Genomic DNA, 11952 nt, shown 5'->3' on the forward strand with positions numbered 1-11952 from the left:
CAACCCTCAATACTCAATCTTCAATCCTCAATGCTCAATCCTCAATCCTCAATCCTCAATCCTCAATTCTCAATCCTCAATCCTCAATCCTCAGACCTCAAACATCAATACTCAACCCTCAGTCCTCGTCCTCAATCCACAACACTCAATCCTCGATCCTCGATCCTCAATCTTCAATCATCAATATTCAATCTTCAATCCTCAATCCTCAGTCCTCAATACTCAATCCTCAATCCTCAATGTTCAATCATCAATACCCAATCCTCAATCTTCAATCCTCAATCCTCAATCCTCAATCCTCAATCCTCAATCCACAAACCTCAGTCCTCAAACCTCAATCCTGAATCCTCAACCCTGAATCCTCAATCTTCAGCCCTCAGTCCTCAACAATCAGTTGTCAATCCTCAATCCTCAATAGAATATCCTCAACTCACAGGTCTCAATACTCAATACTCAATCTGCAATCTTCAGATCTCTATCCACAAACATCAATTCTCATCACTCAACCCTTAACACTCAGTCCTCATTGTTCAATCCTCAATCGTCAATTCTCAACATTCAACCCACAATACTGAGTCTGCAGTCCTCAATCCTCAATCCTCAATCCTCAATCCTCAATCCTCAATCCTCAATCTTCAACCCTCAGTACCCGATCCTCAATCTTCTATCCTCAATACTCAATCCTCAATCCTCAATCCTCAATCCTCAATCTTCAATCCTCAATACTCAATCTTCAATCCTCAATCCTCAATCTTCAATCCTCAATCCTCAATCCGCAATCCTCAATCCTCAATCTTCAATCCTCAATACTCAATCTTCAATCCTCAATCTTCAAACCTCAATCCTCAATCCTCAATTCTCAATCATCAATCTTCAATCCTCAATACTCAATCTTCAGTCCTCAGTCTTCAATCCTCAATCCTCAATTCTCGTTCCTCAATCCTCAATCCTCAACCCTCAGTCCTCATCCTCAATTCTCAATTCTCAATCCTCAATCCTCAATCCTCAATCTTCAATCCTCAATAATCAATCTCCAATCCTAGATCCTCAATCCCCTATCCTCAGTCCTTAATCCTCAATCTTCAATCTTTAATCCTTAATCCTCAATCCTCAATCCTCAATCCTCAATCTTCAACCCTCAATACTCAATCTTCAATCCTCAATGCTCAGTCCTCATTCCTCAATCCTTCAAACCTCAATCATCAATCCTCAATACTCAATCTTCAATCCTCAATCCTCAATCCTCAATCCCCAATCCTCATTCTTCAATCCTCAACACACAATCCTCAATCTTCAATCCTCAATCCTCAATCCTCAATTCTCAATCCTCAATCCTCAATCCTCAGACCTCAAACATCAATACTCAACCCTCAGTCCTCGTCCTCAATCCACAACCCTCAATCCTCAATCCTCAATACTCAATCCTCAATCCTCAATGTTCAATCCTCAATACCCAATCCTCAATCTTCAATCCTCAATCCTCAGTCCTCAAACATCAATCCTTAATCCTCAATCCTGAATCCTCAATCTACAGCCCTCCCTCCTCAACAATCAGTTGTCAATCCTCAATCCTCAATAGAATATCATCAATTCACAGTTTTCATTACTCAACGCTCAATCTGCAATCTTCAAATCTCTATCCACAAACATCAATTCTCATCACTCAACCCTCAACCCTCAGTCCCCAATCCTCAATATTCAATACTCAGTTCTCAACCCTCAATCCACAATCCTCAACCTTCAATCCTCAATACTCAGTCTTCAATGCTCAATCCTCAATCATCAATTCTCAACCTTCAACCCTCAATACTGAATCTTCAATCCTCAATCCTCAATCCTCAATCCTCAATCCTCAATCCTCAATCCTCTATCCTCAATCGTCAGTCTTCAATCCTCAATACTCAATCTTCAATCCTTATTCCTCAGTCCTCAATCCTCAATCCTCAATCCTCAATCCTCAATCCTCAACGTTCAACACTCCATACTCAATCTGGAATCTTCAATCCTCAATCCTCAATCCTCAATCCTCACTCTTCAATCCTCAATACCCAATCCTCAATCATCAATCCTCAATACTCAATCCTCAATTCTCAATCCTCAATCCTCATACCTCAGACATCAAACATCAATATTCAACCCTCAGTCCTCGTCCTCAATCCACAACCCTCAATCCTCAATCCTCAATCTTCAATCCTCAATCCTCAATCCTCAATCCTCAATCCTCAATCCTCAATCCTCAATCCTCAATTCTCATACCTCAATCATCAATACTCAACCGTCAGTCCTCGTCCTCAATCCACAACCCTCAATCCTGGATCCTCAATCTTCAATCATCAATATTTAATCTTCAATCCTCAATCCTCAGTACTCAATAATCAATCCTCAATCCTCAATGTTCAGTCCTCAATACCCAATCCTCAATCTTCAATCCTCAATCCTCAATCCTCAATCCTCAATCCTCAATCCTCAATCCTCAGTCCTCAAACCTCAATCCTGTATCCTCAATCATGAATCCTCAATCTTCAGCCCTCAGTCCTCAACAATCTGTTGTCAATCCTCAATCCTCAATAGAATATCCTCAATTCACAGGTCTCAATTCTCAATACTCAATCTGCAATCTTCAGATCTCTATCCAGAAACATCAATTCTCATCACTCAACCCTTAACACTCAGTCCTTAATGTTCAATACTCAATCCTCAATTCTCAACATTCAACCCACAATACTGGATCTTCAATCCTCAATCCTCAATCCTCAATACTCAATCCTCAATCCTCAATCCTCAATCCTCAATTTTCAAACCTCAATACTCAATCTTCAATCCTCAATCCTCAATCCTCAATCCTCAAACCTCAATCGTCAGTCTTCAATCCTCAATACTCAATCTTCAATCCTCATTCCTCAGTCCTCAATCCTCAGTCCTCAATCCTCAACACCCAATCCTCAATCTTCAATCCTCAATCCTCAATCCTCAATTCTCAATCCTCAATCCTCAATCCTCAGACCTCAAACATCAATACTCAACCCTCAGCCTTCGTCCTCAATCCACAACCCTCAATCCTCGATTCTCAATCTTCAAACATCAATATTCAATCTTCAATCCTCAATCCTCAGTCCTCAATACTCAATCCTCAATCCTGAATGTTCAATCCTCAATACCCAAACCGCAATCTTCAATCCTCAATCCTCAATACTCAATACTCAATCCTCAATCCTCAATCCTCAATCCTCAATTTTCAAACCTCGATACTCAATCTTCAATCCTCAATCCTCAATCCTCAATCCTCAAACCTCAATCGTCAGTCTTCAATCCTCAATACTCAATCTTCAATCCTCATTCCTCAGTCCTCAATCCTCAGTCCTCAATCCTCAACACCCAATCCTCAATCTTCAATCCTCAATCCTCAATCCTCAATTCTCAATCCTCAATCCTCAATCCTCAGACCTCAAACATCAATACTCAACCCTCAGCCTTCGTCCTCAGTCCACAACCCTCAATCCTCGATTCTCAATCTTCAAACATCAATATTCAATCTTCAATCCTCAATCCTCAGTCCTCAATACTCAATCCTCAATCCTGAATGTTCAATCCTCAATACCCAAACCGCAATCTTCAATCCTCAATCCTCAATCCTCAATCCTCAATCCTCAATCCTCAATCCTCAGTCCTCAAACCTCAATCCTGTATCCTCAATCATGAATCCTCAATCTTCAGCCCTCAGTCCTCAACAATCTGTTGTCAATCCTCAATCCTCAATAGAATATCCTCAATTCACAGGTCTCAATTCTCAATACTCAATCTGCAATCTTCAGATCTCTATCCAGAAACATCAATTCTCATCACTCAACCCTTAACACTCAGTCCTTAATGTTCAATACTCAATCCTCAATTCTCAACATTCAACCCACAATACTGGATCTTCAATCCTCAATCCTCAATCCTCAATACTCAATCCTCAATCCTCAATCCTCAATCCTCAATTTTCAAACCTCAATACTCAATCTTCAATCCTCAATCCTCAATCCTCAATCCTCAAACCTCAATCGTCAGTCTTCAATCCTCAATACTCAATCTTCAATCCTCATTCCTCAGTCCTCAATCCTCAGTCCTCAATCCTCAACACCCAATCCTCAATCTTCAATCCTCAATCCTCAATCCTCAATTCTCAATCCTCAATCCTCAATCCTCAGACCTCAAACATCAATACTCAACCCTCAGCCTTCGTCCTCAGTCCACAACCCTCAATCCTCGATTCTCAATCTTCAAACATCAATATTCAATCTTCAATCCTCAATCCTCAGTCCTCAATACTCAATCCTCAATCCTGAATGTTCAATCCTCAATACCCAAACCGCAATCTTCAATCCTCAATCCTCAATCCTCAATCCTCAATCCTCAATCCTCAATCCTCAGTCCTCAAACCTCAATCCTGAATCCTCAATCCTGAATCCTCAACCTTCAGCCCTCAGTCCTCAACAATCAGTTGTCAATCCTCAATCCTCAATAGAATATCCTCAATTCACAGGTCTCAATACTCAACACTCAATCTGCAGTCTTCAGATCTCTATCCACAAACATCAATTCTCATCACTCAACCCTTAATACTCAGCCCTCATTGTTCAATCCTCAATCCTCAATTCTCAACCTTCAACCCACAATACTGAATCTTCAATCCTCAAACCTCAATCCTCAATCCTCATTCCTCAATCCTCAATTTTCAAACCTCAATACTCAATCTTCATTCCTCAATCCTCAATCCTCAATCCTCAATCCTCAATCGTCAGTCTTCAATCCTCAATACTCAATCTTCAATCCTCATTCCTCAGTCCTCAATCCTCAATCCTCAATCCTCAACCCTTAATCTTCAACCCTCAATACTCAATCTTCAATCCTCAATGCTCAATCCTCAATCCTCAATCCTCAATCCTCAATTCTCAATCCTCAATCCTCAATCCTCAGACCTCAAACATCAATACTCAACCCTCAGTCCTCGTCCTCAATCCACAACACTCAATCCTCGATCCTCGATCCTCAATCTTCAATCATCAATATTCAATCTTCAATCCTCAATCCTCAGTCCTCAATACTCAATCCTCAATCCTCAATGTTCAATCATCAATACCCAATCCTCAATCTTCAATCCTCAATCCTCAATCCTCAATCCTCAATCCTCAATCCACAAACCACAGTCCTCAAACCTCAATCCTGAATCCTCAACCCTGAATCCTCAATCTTCAGCCCTCAGTCCTCAACAATCAGTTGTCAATCCTCAATCCTCAATAGAATATCCTCAACTCACAGGTCTCAATACTCAATACTCAATCTGCAATCTTCAGATCTCTATCCACAAACATCAATTCTCATCACTCAACCCTTAACACTCAGTCCTCATTGTTCAATCCTCAATCGTCAATTCTCAACATTCAACCCACAATACTGAGTCTGCAGTCCTCAATCCTCAATCCTCAATCCTCAATCCTCAATCCTCAATCCTCAATCTTCAACCCTCAGTACCCGATCCTCAATCTTCTATCCTCAATACTCAATCCTCAATCCTCAATCCTCAATCCTCAATCTTCAATCCTCAATACTCAATCTTCAATCCTCAATCCTCAATCTTCAATCCTCAATCCTCAATCCGCAATCCTCAATCCTCAATCTTCAATCCTCAATACTCAATCTTCAATCCTCAATCTTCAAACCTCAATCCTCAATCCTCAATTCTCAATCATCAATCTTCAATCCTCAATACTCAATCTTCAGTCCTCATTCTTCAATCCTCAATCCTCAATTCTCGTTCCTCAATCCTCAATCCTCAACCCTCAGTCCTCATCCTCAATTCTCAATTCTCAATCCTCAATCCTCAATCCTCAATCTTCAATCCTCAATAATCAATCTCCAATCCTAGATCCTCAATCCCGTATCCTCAGTCCTTAATCCTCAATCTTCAATCTTTAATCCTTAATCCTCAATCCTCAATCCTCAATCCTCAATCTTCAACCCTCAATACTCAATCTTCAATCCTCAATGCTCAGTCCTCATTCCTCAATCCTTCAAACCTCAATCATCAATCCTCAATACTCAATCTTCAATCCTCAATCCTCAATCCTCAATCCCCAATCCTCATTCTTCAATCCTCAACACACAATCCTCAATCTTCAATCCTCAATCCTCAATCCTCAATTCTCAATCCTCAATCCTCAATCCTCAGACCTCAAACATCAATACTCAACCCTCAGTCCTCGTCCTCAATCCACAACCCTCAATCCTCAATCCTCAATACTCAATCCTCAATCCTCAATGTTCAATCCTCAATACCCAATCCTCAATCTTCAATCCTCAATCCTCAGTCCTCAAACATCAATCCTTAATCCTCAATCCTGAATCCTCAATCTACAGCCCTCCCTCCTCAACAATCAGTTGTCAATCCTCAATCCTCAATAGATTATCATCAATTCACAGTTTTCATTACTCAACGCTCAATCTGCAATCTTCAAATCTCTATCCACAAACATCAATTCTCATCACTCAACCCTCAACCTTCAGTCCCCAATCCTCAATATTCAATACTCAGTTCTCAACCCTCAATCCACAATCCTCAACCTTCAATCCTCAATACTCAGTCTTCAATGCTCAATCCTCAATCATCAATTCTCAACCTTCAACCCTCAATACTGAATCTTCAATCCTCAATCCTCAATCCTCAATCCTCAATCCTCAATCCTCAATCCTCTATCCTCAATCGTCAGTCTTCAATCCTCAATACTCAATCTTCAATCCTTATTCCTCAGTCCTCAATCCTCAATCCTCAATCCTCAATCCTCAATCCTCAACGTTCAACACTCCATACTCAATCTGGAATCTTCAATCCTCAATCCTCAATCCTCAATCCTCACTCTTCAATCCTCAATACCCAATCCTCAATCATCAATCCTCAATACTCAATCCTCAATTCTCAATCCTCAATCCTCATACCTCAGACATCAAACATCAATATTCAACCCTCAGTCCTCGTCCTCAATCCACAACCCTCAATCCTCAATCCTCAATCTTCAATCCTCAATCCTCAATCCTCAATCCTCAATCCTCAATCCTCAATCCTCAATCCTCAATCCTCAATTCTCATACCTCAATCATCAATACTCAACCGTCAGTCCTCGTCCTCAATCCACAACCCTCAATCCTGGATCCTCAATCTTCAATCATCAATATTTAATCTTCAATCCTCAATCCTCAGTACTCAATAATCAATCCTCAATCCTCAATGTTCAGTCCTCAATACCCAATCCTCAATCTTCAATCCTCAATCCTCAATCCTCAATCCTCAATCCTCAATCCTCAATCCTCAGTCCTCAAACCTCAATCCTGTATCCTCAATCATGAATCCTCAATCTTCAGCCCTCAGTCCTCAACAATCTGTTGTCAATCCTCAATCCTCAATAGAATATCCTCAATTCACAGGTCTCAATTCTCAATACTCAATCTGCAATCTTCAGATCTCTATCCAGAAACATCAATTCTCATCACTCAACCCTTAACACTCAGTCCTTAATGTTCAATACTCAATCCTCAATTCTCAACATTCAACCCACAATACTGGATCTTCAATCCTCAATCCTCAATCCTCAATACTCAATCCTCAATCCTCAATCCTCAATCCTCAATTTTCAAACCTCAATACTCAATCTTCAATCCTCAATCCTCAATCCTCAATCCTCAAACCTCAATCGTCAGTCTTCAATCCTCAATACTCAATCTTCAATCCTCATTCCTCAGTCCTCAATCCTCAGTCCTCAATCCTCAACACCCAATCCTCAATCTTCAATCCTCAATCCTCAATCCTCAATTCTCAATCCTCAATCCTCAATCCTCAGACCTCAAACATCAATACTCAACCCTCAGCCTTCGTCCTCAATCCACAACCCTCAATCCTCGATTCTCAATCTTCAAACATCAATATTCAATCTTCAATCCTCAATCCTCAGTCCTCAATACTCAATCCTCAATCCTGAATGTTCAATCCTCAATACCCAAACCGCAATCTTCAATCCTCAATCCTCAATCCTCAATCCTCAATCCTCAATCCTCAATCCTCAGTCCTCAAACCTCAATCCTGAATCCTCAATCCTGAATCCTCAACCTTCAGCCCTCAGTCCTCAACAATCAGTTGTCAATCCTCAATCCTCAATAGAATATCCTCAATTCACAGGTCTCAATGCTCAATACTCAATCTGCAGTCTTCAGATCTCTATCCACAAACATCAATTCTCATCACTCAACCCTTAACACTCAGTCCTCATTGTTCAATCCTCAATCCTCAATTCTCAACCTTCAACCCACAATACTGAATCTTCAATCCTCAAACCTCAATCCTCAATCCTCATTCCTCAATCCTCAATTTTCAAACCTCAATACTCAATCTTCATTCCTCAATCCTCAATCCTCAATCCTCAAACCTCAATCGTCAGTCTTCAATCCTCAATACTCAATCTTCAATCCTCATTCCTCAGTCCTCAATCCTCAATCCTCAATCCTCAATCCTCAACCCTTAATCTTCAACCCTCAATACTCAATCTTCAATCCTCAATGCTCAATCCTCAATCCTCAATCCTCAATCCTCAATTCTCAATCCTCAATCCTCAATCCTCAGACCTCAAACATCAATACTCAACCCTCAGTCCTCGTCCTCAATCCACAACACTCAATCCTCGATCCTCGATCCTCAATCTTCAATCATCAATATTCAATCTTCAATCCTCAATCCTCAGTCCTCAATACTCAATCCTCAATCCTCAATGTTCAATCATCAATACCCAATCCTCAATCTTCAATCCTCAATCCTCAATCCTCAATCCTCAATCCTCAATCCACAAACCTCAGTCCTCAAACCTCAATCCTGAATCCTCAACCCTGAATCCTCAATCTTCAGCCCTCAGTCCTCAACAATCAGTTGTCAATCCTCAATCCTCAATAGAATATCCTCAACTCACAGGTCTCAATACTCAATACTCAATCTGCAATCTTCAGATCTCTATCCACAAACATCAATTCTCATCACTCAACCCTTAACACTCAGTCCTTAATGTTCAATACTCAATCCTCAATTCTCAACATACAACCCACAATACTGAATCTTCAATCCTCAATCCTCAATCCTCAATCCTCAATCCTCAATGCTCAATCCTCAATCCTCAATTTTCAAACCTCAATACTCAACCTTCAATCCTCAGTCCTCAATCCTCAATCCTCAAACCTCAATCGTCCGTCTTCAATCCTCAATACTCAATCTTCAATCCTCATTCCTCAGTCCTCAATCCTCAATCCTCAATCCTCAATCCTCAATCTACAACCCTCCATACTCAATCTGCAATCTTCAATCCTCAATTCTCTATCCTCAATCCTCACCCTTCAATCCTCAGTACACAATACTCAATGTCCAACCCTCAATACTCAATCCTCAATTCTCAACCCTCAATCCTCATACCTCAGACCTCAAACATTAATATTCATCCCTCAGTCCTCGTCCTCAATCCACAACCCTCAATCCTCAATCCTCAATCTTCAATCATCAATATTCAAACTTCAATCCTCAATCCTCAATCCTCAATCCTCAACCCTCTGTCCTCAATCTTTAATCCTCAATCCTCAATCCTCCATCCTCAATCCTCAATCTTCAACCCTCAATACTCAATCTTCAATCCTCAATGCTCAATCCTCAATCCTCAGTCCTCAATCCTCAATCTTCAATCCTCAATACTCAATCTTCAAACCTCAATCCTCAATCCTCAATCCTCATTCCTCATTCTTCAGTCCTCAACACCCAATCCTCAATCTTCAATCCTCAATCCTCAATCCTCAATTCTCAATCCTCAATCCTCAATCCTCAGACCTAAAACGTCAATACTCAACCCTCAGTCCTCGTCCTCAATCCACAACCCTCAATCCTCGATCCTCAATCTTCAATCATCAATATTCAATCTTCAATGCTCAATCCTCAGTCCTCAATACTCAATCATCAATCCTCAACGTTCAATCCTCAATACCCAATCCTCAATCTTCAATCCTCAATCCTCATTCCTCAACCCTCAATCCTCAATCCTCAATCCTCAGTCTTCAAACCTCAATCCTGAATCCTCAATCCTGAATCCTCAATCTTCAGCCCTCAGTCCTCAAGAATCAGTTGTCAATCCTCAATCCTCAATAGAATATCCTCAATTCACAGGTCTCAATACTCAATACTCAATCTGCAATCTTCAGATCTCTATCCACAAACATCAATTCTCATCACTCAGCCTTTAACACTCAGTCCTCAATGTTCAATCCTCAATCCTCAATTCTCAACCTTCAACCCACAATACTGAATCTTCAATCCTCAATCCTCAACCCTCAGTCCTCAATCCTCAATCCTCAATCCTCAATTTCCAAACCTCAATCCTCAATTTTCAAACCTCAATACTCAATCTTCAATCCTCAATCCTCAATCCTCATTCTTCAGTCCACAATCGTCAGTCTTCAATCCTCAATACTCAATCTTCAATCTTCATTCCTCAGCCCTCAATCCTCAATCCTCAATCCTCAGTCCTCAATCTTCAATATTCAATCTTCAATCCTCAATCCTCAATTCTCACTCTTCAATCCTCAATACCCAATCCTCAACCTTCAATCCTCAATACTCAATCCTCAATTCTCAATCCTCAATCCTCTTACCTCAGAACTCAAACATCAATATTCTACCCTCAGTCCTCGTCCTCAATCCACAACCCTCAATCCTCAATCCTGAATAATCAATCTTCAATATTCAATCTTCAATCCTCAATCCTCAATCCTCAATCGTCAACCCTCAATCCTCACTGTTTAATCCTCAATCCACAATACCCAATCCTCAATCTTCAATCCTCAATCCTCAATCCTCAATCCTCAATCCTCAATCCTCAGTCCTCAAACCTCAATCCTGAATCCTCAATCTTCAGCCCTCAGTCCTCAACAATCAGTTGTCAATCCTCAATCCTCAATAGAATATCCTCAATTCACAGGTCTCAATACTCAATACTCAATCTGCAGTCTTCAGATCTCTATCCACAAACATCAATTCTCATCACTCAACCCTTAACACTCAGTCCTCATTGTTCAATCCTCAATCCTCAATTCTCAACCTTCAACCCACAATACTGAATCTGCAGTCCTCAATCCTCAATCCTCAATCCTCAATCCTCAATCCACAAACCTCAGTCCTCAAACCTCAATCCTGAATCCTCAACCCTGAATCCTCAATCTTCAGCCCTCAGTCCTCAACAATCAGTTGTCAATCCTCAATCCTCAATAGAATATCCTCAACTCACAGGTCTCAATACTCAATACTCAATCTGCAATCTTCAGATCTCTATCCACAAACATCAATTCTCATCACTCAACCCTTAACACTCAGTCCTCATTGTTCAATCCTCAATCGTCAATTCTCAACATTCAACCCACAATACTGAGTCTGCAGTCCTCAATCCTCAATCCTCAATCCTCAATCCTCAATCCTCAATCCTCAATCTTCAACCCTCAGTACCCGATCCTCAATCTTCTATCCTCAATACTCAATCCTCAATCCTCAATCCTCAATCCTCAATCTTCAATCCTCAATACTCAATCTTCAATCCTCAATCCTCAATCTTCAATCCTCAATCCTCAATCCGCAATCCTCAATCCTCAATCTTCAATCCTCAATACTCAATCTTCAATCCTCAATCTTCAAACCTCAATCCTCAATCCTCAATTCTCAATCATCAATCTTCAATCCTCAATACTCAATCTTCAGTCCTCAGTCTTCAATCCTCAATCCTCAATTCTCGTTCCCCAATCCTCAATCCTCAACCCTCAGTCCTCATCCTCAATTCTCAATTCTCAATCCTCAATCCTAAATCCTCAATCTTCAATCCTCAATAATCAATCTCCAATCCTAGATCC

This window comes from Calliopsis andreniformis, unplaced genomic scaffold (genome assembly GCF_051401765.1).
Source record: "Calliopsis andreniformis isolate RMS-2024a unplaced genomic scaffold, iyCalAndr_principal scaffold0076, whole genome shotgun sequence".
Lineage (NCBI taxonomy): Eukaryota > Metazoa > Arthropoda > Insecta > Hymenoptera > Andrenidae > Calliopsis > Calliopsis andreniformis.